The following is an 18,041-nucleotide window of genomic DNA, read 5'->3' on the forward strand; positions in this document are numbered from 1 at the left end:
GTGTGACTCACATTTAAGTTCACTCCACCACATTCTGGACTACTTCTGTGTAACTTAGTATCAGCAGGAATTAGAAATGTTAAATGATGCAAAAAATACCTTAAGGATTAAAGAAGAAAGGCTGAGCCAGCAAGGCAGGCGCCAGATGACCAGAACACACCAGGGAAGAATCCCCAGTAGACCTGCAGCTGGCACTCTCCCAGGGACACCTGAACTGGGAGACTCTTCCAAGTTCCCTGGCCTTGGGCCTCGCCCTCTGGAATGAAGTCCTCCTCCCAGCAGGGCCCAAATAGTGTCTGTGGTGTTTGGGGCTGTCTGCACCCCAGAAAAGCATGTTCTTAAATTTAATCCATTCCTCTGGGTATGGACCCATGGTAAGTAGGACCTTTTGATGTCACTACTTCAGTTAAGATGTGGCCCACCTCATTCAGGATGGGTCTTAATCCTCTTGCTGTAGTCCTTTATAAGAGAGTGATACTCAGACAAAGAGAAAGCCTCAGATGGAGCAGCCATAAGCTGAAATCAGTGGAACCCTGAAGAGAAGGGGGAGACCAGCAGACTCCACCATGACCCTTGCCATGTGACAAGCAAGGACCAAGGATCACTGGCAACCAGTCTTTGGGAAGAAACATCACTTTGATGATGCCTTGGTTTGGACATTTTTCCCAGCCTCAAAACTGTAAGCTAATAAATTCCCATTGTTTACCCCGACCTATTTCATGGTATTTGCTTTGAGCAGCCTAGGAAACTAAAACATTGTCTCCGTATAAAACTGGATCGACATAGGAATATATCAACAACGCTTTTTCAACCTACCTTCCCGGGCCACACTCCTTAAAATTGCCCAGCCTTCTATCCTGTTGTTACTGACATCCCTGTCAAGGGAGGTGAGGTCCATGATTGGTCTACATTGAATCAGCAATTTTCATAAAAAAAGTATCGATCTTATTTCCTGGTCAAGAAATCATTTAAAGTTCACAAGATAAACCCATCGTGATGAAAAGGTTGGGGTTCTATTCTACAGAGAACTAACGTGGCATAAGGCCCTGTAATGAGATACAAGGGAGGCCCCAGACTCTAGGATATTTGTTAAAATACAACAAATCAGCCCCTCCACCTCATACCCCACCATCTGGTTCCAGTAAAAGTGACAACTTTGTCATCATTTAAACAAAAGAACAAGGGTTAAACTGTATGTTTTGAAAAGAGTTTAGTACAAGGGCCCATAAACTATGGCCTGGTGGCCAAAGCTGGCCATCTGCCTGATTTGGTGTATAAAGTTTTATTGGAACACAGCTGCACCCATTCATTTACACATGGGCTATGGCTGTTTTTATGCAACATGCACAGAGTTGAGTAGTTGCAATGCCTAAAATATTTATTATCTGGCTATTTGTAGACAAAGTTTGCCAATGCCTGGTCTAGTCAAGTACAGTGCTCAGAAAGACAACATTCTGGGAGAAAAGGGAAATTCTAAGGAGGTAGCACAGTGTACTTATTAGAGATTTTTCTGAGGCCCAGACACTAGTTTGAAAAGTCAAATAAAATTCATCAGGATTTGACTACCTCCTTTAAACAAGCTGGGCAAATTCTGGAAGGCCAGCCATTGGGGAACAAATTTCTAAGGCCACCAAGAAGATGCATTCCCTGTCTCTCCAGGGATAAAAGGCAAATATTCTGTCATCCCCATAGGCAATTCTCTTCCAGCTACAAAACCCTTTTGCTCACAAGATTTAGAGTCTGATAAAACAACCCACATAACCAGGGTTTAGAGAGAGTTGCCTGGCTTTTTTGGCCCCATCTTCCTTGAAGGCCCGAGTCTAGATGCTCCAGGGCAGTGGTTCTCAACACTGTTTGGTGCCACATGCTTGGTCTAAGAGGGGACCACCCAGTTCTTTTTTGAAACAAGGAAAATAAAATGACTCTTTCATAAAGCTATTTTATTCCATTCACAACACTGTCTTTTATACTGTTCTGTGTCCTTCACCTTTTGAGTTTAAAATGCTCTACCTTTTATAAAATGATAGTAGTTGATAGCTAATTGTTTTGTTGTTGTTGTTGTGTTTATCTTCTCATTTGACCAAATAAAAAGTTGGCAGCCCAACTTTTTTTCCCCTCTGAACATTTACAAGCTCTAAATATTCAAAAGTCTGGAGAACATGACTCTGGGCAGGGCCTCTAGGTACAGCTGTTTTCCTGCAACTGCTGGTAGTGACCCAGCCCTGTCCTCCAGAATGGCCAGGTGCCTCCCTTTTCTGTTGCACTCTTTGGTTGTAAGACACAGAAACCAAACCGGAGTTAGCTTAAGCCATAGAAAGAAAATGTTGGCTCATGTAACCGACCTGCTGAAGGGACAGGAATGGTGTTGGCTTCAGGACCATCTTCTCTAGTCTTGTCTCCTCCTCCTTCAGCATTTCATCACCATTTTCTCCTGAAGAAGAGTGGTTTACAACTCTACAGTTTTATTTATAGGTTTGCAAATAAAAAATGGTGGGTTCTTGTCATCTTGGATTGAAAAATTCCAGAGAGAGACTGATTGGCCTGCCTTGGAGTACAATGTCTGGCATGGTGGTTTGAAGCTGTATGTACCCCAGAAAACCATGTTTTTAAATCTATAAATTCCCGTGGGTGTGGGCCCATTGTAAGTAGAGGACCTTTTGATGAAGCTACTTCAGTTAAGTTGTGACCCACCTCATTCAGGATGGGTCTTAATCCTCTTACTGGAGTCCTTTATAGACAGAATGAATACAGAGAGAAAGAGAGAGGGGGAAAAAAAAAAAAAACAAACCACAGAAGCAAGAAGCTGAAAAGCTTCAAAACCTGGAAGAGAAGGGAGAGACCAGCAGATGCCACCATGTGCCTTGCCATGTGGTAGAGGAGCCTACGATTCTTGGCAGCCAGTCTTTGGGAAGAAAGCTTCACCTTGATGATGCCTTGATTTGGGCATTTTTCTCAGTCTCAAAACTGTAAGCTAATAAATTCCTATTGTTAAGCCAACCCATGTCTTGGTATCTGTCTTCAGCCTAGCAAACTAAAACACCTGGATTCTCAAATATTCTTCAGGTTCCCTCCCTCGCTCCTTCAGGCCTTTACTCAAATGCCCCTTCTCAGTGAGGTCCTTCCAGGGCACCCTATATGAAACTGTACCCTTAAAACAGGCTTTAAAGCTGTTCTTCTCACTTAACGGACACTACTTATAGCCTGCCGGGATCTTTCTGTACTTTTCTAGACCTTACATTTCAGGAAAAGTAGGTGTTTCAACTGATGAGCCATATTAAGTACACACTATACTACTGTGGCTGTATTTCAGCTTTCATGCCTTCTGTTATAGACATTACAATTTTACTCGATTTTTAAAATCTCCATATGCAAACCTTTCATTAAACTAAACCTCTGATCTTCCCCTTCTCTGAACACCTCCATTTGACTTGTTACCATGGAGATGATCATGTATACCTCATTTAAATTGTGTAAACAACATACAGTTCTGTCTGTCTTAATCTCTCCATTAGACAGTTCCAGTATTTCCTTACTCTGCTGTAAGTTTTGATCTTACCTTCGGTAAATTTAGAGCAGCATGCTTAAGGACTCAGGTGTTTCAAGTCAACAAAGAAATTACATTTATCTTGATGAATTGACTCCTTCTGATCCAATATCAGATTAATTCAGATGTAGAGAAAATCATCATTAACAAGCTGGAACCCAAATTCACAAGGAGATCAGAGTGTGAATTTCAATTGAATTATCTGAAACTGAGGACTGTCTTGTTAGAGTTAAGATGACAAAAATAATAACATTTTTAAAATATGATGTATTCCCTGGGAGTAGAATTTGAACAGATTAGACGGCCACCATAATGGCTCTTAAATGTAGCCAAATAGCCCCAAATATCTAATATTTTTATTCATCTAAGACTAGGGTTGCCAGAAAAAATAGACCAGATAAAATGCAATATTTGGGGCACACTTGTACTAAAAAATTATTTGTAGTTTATCTGAAAGTCCAATTTATCCAGACATCCAGATTTAACTGGCTACCCTATTTAGGAGACGCCATCAAATTGGCCATCAAATACCCCATAAACCATTCAGCTTTTTCATGATATGGAATCGTTTTCTGATTTACATTGTCACCCTCTAATGTTGGTAAGGGAAAACCACAAAATTCTCTTAGGTTCCTTCTTCCATTTAGTGTTGGAGTGGAGTCAAAAGGCAAGGTTCCTACTCTGTAACTCGCTCTCTTGGTGGGCTCAGGTAGGCTACTGTCACAGCCCAAGAGGGCTTTTGTAGCCAAAGAACTAAAGAAAGCATCGGACACATTCTGAGACATAAGCTTTTATTATAGGGCTTACTTACAGGGTGGGGAAGTCAAGTCATGCCCTGAAATTAGGAGCTTCTCTGAATGGATTTGGGAGCTGCTCTGAATAGTGGCGTGCTCAGAGCCTGGAAATAGTTCGCACTTCGGGGGGCTGAATAAGCTGGTTGTGAGGGCTCGATATTCCAATGGGTATGAGAGCATAAGGTGGGGAGTGGGGTTTCGTGCAAGGCAGGGAGGGAGTGATTGTAATCAACAGGGAGGAGGGGAGGATTATAGATTATCTTGTAGATAACAGTATCTCAGGGAGTCTCAGAGAGGAGGTAGTTTTGGGTATGGATTACATTTGGCGCAACTGACCTAGGTCACACAAGCTGCTGTGTGCAGTCTTCAAGGCCCTTGTGAATGCCCTGGGCCCTGGGTTCCCACAGTTACTGAAACTTTCTGGCCCTTTTTGAGCCTCTCTTTATAAACTTTACCTATAAAATGGTAATTATAACATCGGCCCTATCAAACTTGTGTTGTGGTTGTAATTATTATAGAGCATATGCAAACATCCTACAACCACAAAGTGCTATTGTTGTGGTTGTTATTACAATAATTATTATTGTTATTATTTTGCTATTGTGGTTTCTGCAGGATATGCAATCCTATCTATGACAGGAAAGAACAGTTGATTTGGTGGGGGTGAGTAGGGGTAGTTAGCTGCCTTTCATAACTGGAAGTCCTTGTACTTTTAACATTCAAATCTTCATAACACCAGCTATCAAGGAGAGCACAATAGAACAGAAACAACAATCCAGCTCACTCTGGGTCAGCTCTCAGGGGCAGCCCTGACACTAACAACTGCTACCCTCCCTTGAAAAGCCTGAATAGAAAGTTACCAAATTGTACCTTGGTAGGCCATAGCGAAGTAATTATAGTCACTACAGTGAAACCAGAACACTTTTCAAACCACTGGTTCCCATTCTGAGGCCAGTTAGCAGTAGATTATGGGAGGGAAAAAAAAAAAAAAAAAGGAAAAAATTATCTTGACCCATAGCACTTAAAACAGGAATAGGGAGAAGGGAAAGAAATGCCCTTGCCTTAAAATTTTATAATTTGCTCTGTAGGCACAAAGGACCTAGAAAAAGGCTAAGGAAGATTTAGGGCCAATACTTGAAACCTGAGGGCTTTGTGGCTAGGGCACTGGCTGGACTGAGGGTTGAATTCTGGACAGTGGGAAGAGGTGGGAAGGGCAGTGTAACTAACCCTTCAGGATTTACACAGCCCTCTGCTTCCATGCCATCTGCCTTTTTCTCCTCTCCCCTGTGCCTCTGCCTTCCCCTTACTTTTATTGCTTATTTTCTCATCCTTTATCCTTCTTCACTTATAATGGGGAACTGCAGAAAGTATATATTTATATGTTAGCACACATTGTATGAAGTCTTATGTGTCCTGTTAATTTAAAAATTAAAATGACATTTATAGCTGTCTTTTAAAAAATTCTGCTTAAGCAAATTAAGTTGATTTTACTTCTGCATGGCCCTTATTTATTTTATTTTTTTCCTTGTGGGTCTGTGGGCCTCAGTAATACAATTACCACCTTTGCCCTAAATGATGTGTTTTCATAATTCGAATTTAAAATAGTCACATTTCACTTTCAATAACAATTATTTTTAAATTCTGCTTCAGTATTCTCTAACAATTTAAAAGACAGCCTTCTCTATGAAATAAGAGTTTTGTGATAGATAGATATTCTGGAAAACTGTTATTAATTTTCAGCTCCTGATGAACTAACTTGAGTCATGTATTCCTTTTAAAAAGGACTAATCCCTATCTATATATCTATTTGTCTGTCTCTGTCTGTCTATGCATCCATCCATCCATGCATTCATCCAGTTTAAGATACACTAACTATACACATACATGTCATTTAAGATGCACTGACTTATGAAACTAAGAAACTTCAATCTTAGTCTAGGAAAACTTCTTCAACCACAAATTATCAATTCCTGGAATTCTGATATACTATCCTTGTTGATGAATATATATTCATTATAAAATATATAGTAATATGTATATTGTTTTCAAAGTGGAAATTCTAAGGGACTAGAAAAAGCCCAACCTCCTCTCTGAAGACTTTGCTTCATCTACTGTCAGCAGCTTTACCCTTAAGCAAGACATTATTCCCAGTTAATATAACAGTATACCTAGGAAGGAGTAATATTTACATGTTATCAACCCATGTAAATGAGGCCTTGTAAAGAAGAGCACGATTTTGCAGGGAGAAGAAAGGAAAGGGCATGAACAACTAAGGAGGTGGGGAGGAGCTAACATATAAGACCATCGGGATGGAAATTGAGAGTAAGAGCTAACACTTACATGGTACTTACAGTATGCCAGGCACTGCTGTATGGTGCCTTACATTATTAACTCAGAGGTGATAGAAGTGTTTAAATTTTAGGATGAGAAAGCTTAGACACAAGGACTTGAGTAACTTGCCTAAGGTCACACAAGTAATCTGTGGCTGAGCCAGACTTTAAAGGGAGCTAGCAGCCATAAACTTAATCACGTTGCTACCAACATGCAAATGATCCACCTCCTGGGATTCACACCTTTGTCCATTCCCTTCCCACACTGTACCAGGATTGGTCTGTGTGACTATTAGAATACAGCAGAAGTGATGGTGTGTCACTTCTGAGATTAGGTTACAAGGGACATTCAGCTTCTATCTTGGTGCTTCTCTGTCTAATCAGTTGTTCTATGGGAAGCCAGCTGACATGCCATGAGCAGCCCTATGGAGATGGTCATGTGGTGAGGGACCGAGGCCTCAGTGATACAATGAGCATGAGCCCTATGGAGATGGTCATGTGGTGAGGGACCGAGGCCCCCAGCCCACGGCCAGTGAGGGACTGAGGCCCCCAGCCAACAGCCAATAGTCACCCGCATGACTCCCAGCCCCAGGAAAGCCTTCAGATGACTGTGTTCTTGGCCTATATAGAGATCTCAACCACAGCCTTATGAGGGACCCTGAGCCAGAACCACCCAGCTATGCCATTCCAGAATTCTTGATAATCAGAAATTATGCAAGATAATAAGAATTTGTTGTTTTAAAAAGCTGCTAAACTTTGAGATAATTTGTTATGTGGTAACAGATAACTAATTAACAGCCTCTTAATGTTCTTGGTCTAAGTTATAATTTTGTCCAGGGCATAAATTTAACCAGCTAGGCTGAATGCCAGCTGTCACCCAAACCTCAGTTTAAATTAATCATCGTACACATCCTATCTTAAAACAATACAGCTCTTCTAAAGAGAGCATGATGGTTTGCAATAGTATAGAGTCCTAGCTACAAGTCATGTAAGATACTCCAAACTATTCCTTCTCTGCTAATGAAAACTTTAATTTTCAAAGTGCCCTTTTATAAAACACCAAAATTCTCACAAGATTTTCCAAAGTCAATCTCTTAACCCAGAAATCATGGCTCCCTATCTTTCCTAAAAGTAACCAGTCAGGGAAATGCTTAGAAGAAAAGCCATTTTCTTAGGGAAATTTTTACTGAATATCTCTTAGCTGAATACTGGTATTCTCATTCAGGTTCTGCACGACACATGTCAACTCTCATTACTTTAAAACCACAGAATTTTACAATAGTGGTTCCTACACTAACATTTCTGAAACTTGGGGGAGGAGGGTATGGTGGGTCTTGACTATTTTTAAAAATATATTAAAATTTAGAATATGCCACTGATCTCCTACTCTTCCCTTGAAAGATATATATATATATTTAAGTTAAAGTTAATTAAAATTAATTTTTTTTAAAAAATGTTACAACAGCTATTGGGATTACTGGAGACCACCCGTGGTGCCTTTAGTGTTGAGATTTAGTTCTCTCTGAACCTATATTTTAAACAAAGAAGGCATCCAACCCAAGATATCTAGGTACTCCTTTAAGTAACTCCTTTAAGATGTATTTGAAATGGCAATAGGAGGCAGTGAACTATTGTATGGAGCTAGATTTCATCTGTACCATTCTATCTATATTTTATTTTATCAGGAAAGATTCTCCTACTGTGGCCCCGACTTAAGTGCCTAAAGAAATCTGACTTTATTTAATACCCATGGAGTGCTAGATGTACATATAATTAACTCATATTATCGGCCCAACACCCCCGCAAAGCCTGCTTCTACCTGCCTTCACAGATGAGGAAAATGAGGTTCAGAAATGTTAAACAACTTGCCCCAAACCACACAGTTAATAGGTGGAAGGAGCAGGGTTTGAACTCAAGACTGCCAGCCACCAACACCGTTGGCCTGCTACCTCTGAATTGGAGGCTTCAGGAGCTTTCCCTGACCCACCTCTGCTACAAGCGCTTCTGAGCACACACCTAACGTAGCCCTTTAGAACCTTGGGTCACCCCAAAGGCTAAATAACCTTGATTCCATCTATGAGGACCCATGGCCCGGGGCCCCACCCCCTCCTCCATCCCTGAGATACACGCAGCCACCTTCATGACCAGGCAACAGGCCCCTACCCCCCCCAGGGGAGAAAGCATGAAAATTTCCCTCCCCCAAACTCCGTTAGTAAAAAAATCTCATGAGACCTTGTTGTGACCAAATCTCGTGAGAAACTCCATTATCGCAAACCTTTATAGCCCCCTACCTCCGCACACCTCTCTGTCTTTTTTGCGGGGATCACTTCCCACAGCTGGCTGCAACTGTGAGACCATCATCTCCTGTCAGTAAGTCCCAATTAAACCCATGTCCACTTTCGTGTCTTGTGTGTTCTTCTGTCTCCTGGCTAAGCTGGGTTGGAACACCATCCAACCCTCTTACTAAGGCTCTGTGTTTCAGCCCTTTACTCATTGTTACAGCTGACTTTATGGCCTTCCTCCTTCCCACTGCTCAGGGGTCCCATTATCAAAGATGAAAGAATAATTATAAGAGAGGAACGAATTCCTTACATCTCATCAATGTGTTTCACATGACACAGTATCACAATACAGCCTCCTTCCACCCTGCCTGTCTACTTCCATCCTCATCTCTCTCACTTCCTGCTTCCTCTTTACACTGGCTATTTGCATCTGCTTGTAGACTTCTCCTATTGCTACTCACACACACAAACACCCCCCCACACTCATATATTCAAACTCAAGACGCAAACTCAAACCTCATATACAGAACTCACATGCCCATCTCACACACATCTCACACCACAACACCTCAAACACAAACACATATATAGCATATATACACCTCAAAATCACATACACAAGCACAAATATATATCTCACACACAACACATCTCACATACATACAGCGTGCTCCATGTATAGCTCACACACACACACAAACACACCCCTAATACCTCACATGCTACACACACAACCTATGCATATATACACCTCAAGACACACACTCAAACCTCACATACAAAACGTCACACCACAACACCTCACACACAGATACACACATGCTTCTCGTATACCACATATACACACCTACCTCATATATCATATACCTCATACCACACATACCTCACACACAGATACATATATAGCATATATACACCTTAAAGACACACACAAACACAAATATATATCTCACAACACACCTCTGATACATGTAGCATACACCATGCATAGCTCACACATGCACAAACACAACCCTATACCTTACATGCTACACACACCACACACACTTCATACCACACGCCTTATGCACCACATGCTGTTTCCTGAATGCATGCTCTTGCCCAAAGCTTTGTCTCCCAACTCCTCATCCTCAGAGATACACCTCCTTCAGGAAGCCGTTCCTGATTCCTCTACCCCCAGGCTAAATCAGGAAACTGCCCCACCCATCATTTCATCATTGTCTGTGCTTCTGTCTTCTCCAGCAGAAGGTGGAGACCAGTGGCTGTGTTTCATCCACATTTGTTTCTTCCCTACCTCCCTTCTTGCCTCCCTCCCAACCCCCTACTGTGCACAGCACCCAGCACCCAGTAGAATCTCAGTAAATGTTTCTGGAATGAATGAAAGAATGGGTTCTGCTATATCTGTAATAAAGAGGCCACCAAATCAATAGGCCAACATAACCTACAGATTGTCAGACAGTGTGAGTTCAAATACTAATCACTGGAAGCCGTGTACCTTGGGCAAGGTGCTTCCTCTCTCTACACCTCCATTTCCCAATCTGTGAAATGAGGATGATGTCAACAGTAGCTAGCTCCAGATGACTGGGAAGATTCAACGAGGTATTAGATATATGTAGCATTAAGTATATGAGTACTAAACAAATAACATTATTATCCATCATTGCATTAGGAATGTAAAGCCATACTGCTCTGGTAGGCAAAGCCAAACCCAACATGAGGTCTGTTTTAGTGTCCAGCTGCTAAAACAAATACCATAAAATGGGTTGACTTAAACAATGGGAATTTATTGGCTCATGGTGTTGAGGCTAGGAGAAGTCCAAAATCGAGGCATCAGCAAGGTATTGTTTTCTTCCCCAAAAATGTGGCTTTCTGGGACTGGCTACTGGCGATCCTGGAGTCTCTGGCCTTTTATTTCCCCATGGCGATGCACGTGGCAGTGTCTTCTCTTTTCTCTTCTGGGTTTTGTTGACTTCCAGCTTCTTGTTCTTCCTGTAACAATCTTTCTATGTATCTGAATTTCATTCTGCCTATAAAGGACCCCAGAAGTCTGGATTAAAACTCAGCCTGATTCAATGGGGCCACACCTTAACTACAAATAACATCTCCCAAAGGGCCTATTTACAATGCGTTCACACCTACAGGAATAGATTAAGATTAAGAACATATTTTTTCTGGGATACACAACTCAATCTACCACAGGGTCTAACCAGGCAAAAGGCAGATTCTTCAGGCTTTCTGGGCCTTTGTTATCTCAAGCAGACAGGTGTGCCCCAAGCACAATGGATTTGAAAAAAGCAACTCAGAAAAAAGCAGACTAGCTGGCCAGGAATCTCTGCTCCCTGGTCGACTGAGCCCTTAACAAACAGATCTGCTTTTTGACTTGAAACCATGGAAAATGTGCATGTTCATGTCTATAACTGTAGCTTTTGTCCCAAATCCATACTAATACCTGTTTAGTATTTCTGACAGATTGGTTCTTTCTATTATGTGACTTTCTGAATAAATGAAAACCATTTCCCTGTGGCCTGCCTGTCACACTTCTTTTTCTGTCTTCTAATTGGGAACACTTTCAAATCTTTCCAATTCTGTTGCACAGAGAGGCAAAGATTTGATTTCTTCGCTATTAAAATTTTCTTTTGTATCGAAACTGGGATATAGAAAAAAAATCTATTCCTGAGAGAGGGTGACAGCAGAAAAACATATACAATCATGTGAGTTAAAATAAGGATTTTTAACGTACTTTAAAATAAGCTAACCACTATTAACTTATTAACTCCTTGGGGGTCTGGGGAGGAGTCAGTCTCAGTTGTAAATTCTGACAGTGGGTGACACCCCTCTTGAGAGGTCTGCCCCAACCTGATCGTAGGATATCTGCCTCCTGGGGGACCAGCATCCAAAATTTCTGCGTTGAAATCTATCCACTGCAAATGCTGCACATTGCAGCACGTTGGGGGTGGGGGATGGAGGTGGTGGTTCACGATTTTCTCGCTGAAAGGCTGAGTGGGAATGGGGATGGGGAGGCCAAAGTGAGCACACCTCCACTCTAACTTGTTGAAAATAGATTTCGTTCCTCTTTTCTGTTTATGAATTTGCCGACTTTGTCATTTCAGGCCCACAATGGGCACAACTTGTTTCTGATTCATTATATTGCTTGATATTTCATAGATTATGAATAACTGGTCTAAGAGGGGTTGACAGGAGTGGAATAATTTCTTGGTGCTATACTACCGCCTCTCACTACTGGCTTTTATTCCACCCAGGGTTCTATAAGTACCAGGGCAAGCTGCCTGGGCTCAGCCATGCTGGTTGAACAGTGGAATAAGAGTTGGGGAAGGGCTCCAGCCACCTGCTTCAGTGCATTTCAGTGGAGCCCCTGCTGTGGATAGCCACCAGCCGAGATTCTTGACATCATTTTATCCAGTGGCTATTTGAACAAATGATTGGTAGTTCTGACTACATAGGGTGTTGTCAACTGAATTGTGTCTCCCCAAAAAAGGTATGTTCAGGTCCTAATCTCCAGTTCTGTGAATGTGATCCTATTTGAAAATAGGATCTTTGAAGATGTTATTAGTTAAATAATGCCAAGCTGGAGTAGGGTGGCCCTAATCCGATATGACAAGTGTCCTTATAAGAAAGGGAAAGCACTGATAGACCAAGAATTCAGCCATGTGATATAGATAATGAATCATGTCACAAGCCAAAGGACATCATGGACTGCCAGTGCCACCGCCAGAACCCTACAGACCTCAAAGAGAACATGGCCCTGCTGACCCCTTGATTTTGGACGTTTGGTCTCAGAGCAATGAGATAGTAGATTTCTGTCGTTTTAAGCCCCCCAGTTTGTGGTACTTTGTTACAGAAGCCCTAGGAAAGTAAGATAGAGGGCATGAAAGGATTTTGCCTTGCTTTGCACACAAAATGAAGGCACCAGGACAGAGGGGCACCCAAGCAGAGATTAGGAGAGTGAAGTAAGTGTGGGATGAGTCTGGAGCAGTTGATCTGGACTGTTTTCTCCCTATCCTAAGGCCCCCAGTGTGTGGTGTCCTCCACACTCCTTTCACAAGGACAGTAGCAACCAAGGAAGGGGAAGAAGAGGACAGTAAGTCACGAAAAATAGCAGCACTCTACAATGACAGAGCTCTTTATTCTTAAAAAAATTTACATTTTAAAATAGGTAACATAGGAATAGAGTGCCAGATTCTTCAAGGGCTATTCAGTGAATAAGTCTTCCCCACCCCCAGCCACCAGATCCTGTCCCCAGAGACAGCCTTCTACCAGTTCCTTGTGCATGTTTCCAGAGATATTCTGTACATATTCCAACTGTATTGCTGTATTGCTGTATTCTATGAAGTGCTTTAACACAAGTAACAAAGTATGTTGAATGCCAAGGATTACATTCTGGCAAAGTATCATTTCATTGGACCCTCATAACCACCAACGGCAATCAGATCTCTCAGATCAAGTAACTGAGTCACAGGTGGGTTTAAGTAACTGCCCAAGTCAAGTAGTCAGTCAACCAAGTATTAAACTTTTGTGTGACCTTAACAAGCCATTTAACTATCTCAGCCTTGATTCCCTTCTCTGTAAAGTGGAGATAGCAGTGGTACCTACCTCAAAGGATTCTTGGGAGGACAAAATGAGAAAACCCGTGAAAAGGGCTCAGCCCTGTGCTTTTGCAGGGAGCGAGCAGTCAATGAACGGTAGCTACTATTGCCCCTGAGGCATCATCATCATCGTAAGGTACTGGAATTAGAGGAGCCATGCATGATAGACACAAGGAAGGAAGAATCAATGATAAACCTTAAATACCCAAGTGCTCAGCTCTATGGTACCGGTATAACTGCAGTGGAAGAGGAGGTGAGTGCAAAGGGGACAACACAAAAGGCTCACAAGGCGAGTGAGCCTCTAAAGGATTCTCAGGAGCAGCATGGGATCCCAGAGAGCTGCACCCCAGGGCCTCGCAGAGGGTGGCCCTTCCCTCCACACTGTGGAACCTGTTAAGGGTACACAGTCACATAGTTTGTGACACCTACATGCTTCTTACTGGTTGAGACTGAACTCCAGTATCTGAGATGCTTTCACTTCTCCCTTGGAAAAGTGCTTCTCTGGCCAAAATAACATTGTCTTTCATTTTGATGGAAAGTCTTTGAGATTTTGAGTTCACGGGAGTTTCCAGGGGAGGCAGAATCATCTGACCTCCTTGACTAACCTTAAAGATCCAGACAAAGAACATAAATCATACAATGCGTGGGGCTCAGCCCTTTTCAATTTGCAATGCCTGTGTAAAATACTGTGATGACAAAACTGTAAAGTGTTATTAGAATGTTTCCTTCACTACTAAAAACAAAACTAAGAGATGTTGCTGGTGAAGATCTTAGTAATGCAAAAGACCGAGTCAAGAACTTGTATTGCTAAAACCACTCTTTGACACTGCAATTAGCCTTTCCCTCTGTTGTGGCTATACAGCTGAAGAGACTTTTGGAAACAGTCCCTCTGTCAGCTCAAAGATGTACATTTCTGAATGGCTCTGCTGGGGCAAATTGGCTTTCACTTATCTGTGGAAGTCCTTGCCTTTCATGTTAGAATTGTAAATAGGATGAATCCTGCTAATCAATGAGTAGAGGCTAAAAAGCAAAAATTTTCCTCTAGTAGTAGATTCCCTGGGCAAAATAATCTGATAGGCTTTCTTTGAAATGAAATGAAAGATAAAGTGATGCATGTAAATGTATTTCCCTTTGAAGAGTACTCCAATGCACTGAGTGGTTGCACAGTCAGTGGTTGTCATAGCAGTTGGTTTTATTTCTAAAATTCAGACGTGAGTTGGCTGTTTGGACTTAACACAAACAGAAGGCTGGTTCACAGACTACTCACAAAAGCTTCCATACATCTGCTGTATCTTTCCTATCCTAATAATCTTTGCCTAAAATTCTTTGTCCTTTGAGCAGAGGTCAAATGTACAATGATAGTAGTTGGAATTTTCTAGAAAGGTTAGGATATTAAATATTTCCCGCTGAATGGCCAGATCATATATCCTGATGTTCATTTTGAGACTATGGTTGCTGTAATGAGTTGGTATGGTGGAAAAGGAAGAGGAGGGAGAGTGTTTCTTTAAAATTCCAAAGTGTAAAGAAAGCCCCCTGACAAATTCTTTAAAAAGATAAAGGACACCCTAGTACCTTATATTTTGTACCTTTCTCTTACTTCCTGGTAACAATAATAATTACAACAACAATAATAGTACTAGTAATAATAACGATGATACCTTACATTTACAGGGTATTTATATGTGTCAGGCACTCTGCTAAATGCTTTACAGATACCACAAAATGTGATGAAGCTGGTACTATTATCATCTCTATTTTATGGGTAAAGAAACTGAGACTTACATAGGAGAGAGGCCCAGCCCTAGGTCATAGTGTTGGAATTTAGCCTCCGCGATTGGCTCATACCTGCACACAGTCCCTGAGTCCCCCGTGTTCTGGTGCTGCTATATCTCATAAAGCCTCAGGACAGAGCAGGATTAAACATGTTCAGTGGGAGGAACTGGAAGGGACAAGGTCCTATGGGGACTCATATAGAGGCAATCTCAGCCGTAGGTGGAGGCAAGATGACGTCCCATTGCAGAGGATGGCGACTGGAAGAGGTAACCATCTGGGCAGGAAGGCAATGCCAGACTACAGGAACAGAGCAAGCAACTCTCAGAACAGGCTAGGAAGCATCAGAAAGCTCTGTCCGCATGCCTGGACAAAACTCTGGTATCAGTCCCTAGTATCTGTGAATGGGAGAGCCCTCCGAAACCCCTCTTACTAGAAGTAGGCCCTAGATTTGGATCAGACAAGAGGGCATTGCTGCCAAGTCTCCTGATAGCGGTATCTTCCTTGAATATAGGCTGTTCCAGTTTGCAAATGCTGCTGTTAGGCAAAATACTAGACATGGATTGGCTTTTATAAAGGGGGTTTATTTGGTTGCAAATTTACAGTTCTACAGCCATAAAAGTGTCCAAGTCAAGGCATAAACATGAGTATACTTTCACTGGAGAAAGGCTATTGGCATCCAGAAAAACCTCTGTTAGCTTGGAAGGCATGTGGCTGGTGTCTGCTTGCTCTCAGGTTGCGTTTCAGAGTGGCATTCTCCAAAATGTCTCTCTTAGCTGCAGTGAGGTCTTTCTTTTGTGAGCTCTTTTATAGGACTCCAGTGATTAAATCAAGGCCTACCCTGAATGGGTGGGGCCACACCTCTGTGGAAATAATTCAGTCAAAGATTTTATCCACAGTTGGGTGAATCACTTCTCCATGGTAACAACCCAATCCAAAGATTCCAAACTAATCAACACTAATCCGTCTGCCCCCGCAAGACTGCATTAAAGAACATGGCGTTTTGGGGTACATAATACATCCAAACCAGCACATAGGCTAACCAGTGTTTCCCACACTTCTCCAATTAAAGACTCCTCTGGTTTCTTTAATTCCCAGGTGCAAAGCCTGGGAATCTGTGGTTTTATAAGTATCCCAGGTAATTCTTAGGATCAAGGAAGTTTGGAAAACACTGAGGGAAATTGTTCAGAGCCCAGAGGCCAAAAAGTAGAGGCCAAGAAGGCTTAGCTGTGAGGAGAGGAGAGATGTGGGAGCAGGGAACCAGATAAGAAATCATTAACAGTGCCCAAAGACTTATAAGATGACCAACCATCCCAATTTGCCCAGGACTGATGGGATTCCTGGGAGGTGGGACTTTCTGTTTTAAAATTGGGACAGTTCCAGGCAAACTTGGTTTTTATCGTGAAACCATCTCCATTCTTGCCGTAAGTCTCACATGACACCAGAATTCTAAAACTATCTTCCTTTCTAAGTAGAATCCAGCTTTCCTGGGCATAAGAAGGAAAGGATTGCTGAATAAAGTATTGCATATTAAATTGTGTGTATCGGATAGCTCCAGTGGCCTCCCAGAGATATTTGCGTCTTTTTTTTTTAAAAACGAGGGACTATAATTTGTTTTGCCTCCTGCATTTCATCTGCAGCTGAAATTACTTTTCAGAGCATCTTCAAAAATCAACAAAAAAAAAACTCATAGCTGCATTTCATAAAAGTGATCCAAGTACCAAATTTGTAATTTAAGTTTGCTAGAGAAACTTAAAAGTTTATACTTCCCTCTCAAACCTTTGCTTTCAAACTTAGACATGAATTCTTCCTGTCCTTTCAAAACAAGCTCAATTTCTGTTTAATTTCCTTTTCCTAAATTCGCTCCCATGACTTTAAGAAAAAATCTTTCCACACTTTATCTGAAGTCATTTCCTTGGGGCTTGCTAGAACAAATTAGAAAAGCAAGATGGATAATTAAACTAAATATTGTGTGTAGACTTAATCCAAATTCCAGAGCAGTGGGCTTCACAAGGAATAATTATAGTAAAATATAAACACAGAAGTAATAGAAGGTGGAAAAGCCTCCTTGGGTCATTGAAAGACAGATACAGGCTTGTCCCCGCCAGCTGAGCAGGTCAGACCTTCTCCTGCAAGGCGGGCCACAAGGGGCTCTCTCAGAGCTGAGCCAAAACTCCAATCTGACCTTTACTAGGGCGTTTGCCTCACACCAGGCTGATGAAGAAGTCATCTCGGACATGACTTTCCCCCAAAGCCTTCACGTCCACAGTTGGGGTGGAAAGATATGTCGACTGGGAGCGGGCATTGACTTGGGAGCTCCAGTTAGAAGAGATACAGGCACAGCCTGATCTCTCCATCTCATTCTCTCTCTATTGCTCTTTATTAGTGGAGGGTTAAAAGAGGAAAGAAGCCATAGAAGGCGGGGCAGTTGGAGCATAGTGGTAAATGTGCACAGACTCTGTGTGCTGCCTAGGTTCAAATCCCAGTTCTGCCACTTGAGAGCTGTGTGACCCTGGGCAAGTCACTCAACCTCTCTTTACCCGAGGTGAAATAATAACAGCATCTATCTTACAAGGTTGTTGTGAGGTATTCATGAATTAATATGCATGAAGCATGTAGAACAGTGCCCCCCACTCAATCAGTGCTATCTTAGTGTTTGCTGAAATTTGGAAAGATAAGGATAGAAATCTCCACATCTGTATCTTAAGCACATTGGT

The sequence above is a fragment of the Choloepus didactylus genome, chromosome 7 (assembly GCF_015220235.1).
Source record: "Choloepus didactylus isolate mChoDid1 chromosome 7, mChoDid1.pri, whole genome shotgun sequence".
Taxonomy (NCBI): domain Eukaryota; kingdom Metazoa; phylum Chordata; class Mammalia; order Pilosa; family Megalonychidae; genus Choloepus; species Choloepus didactylus.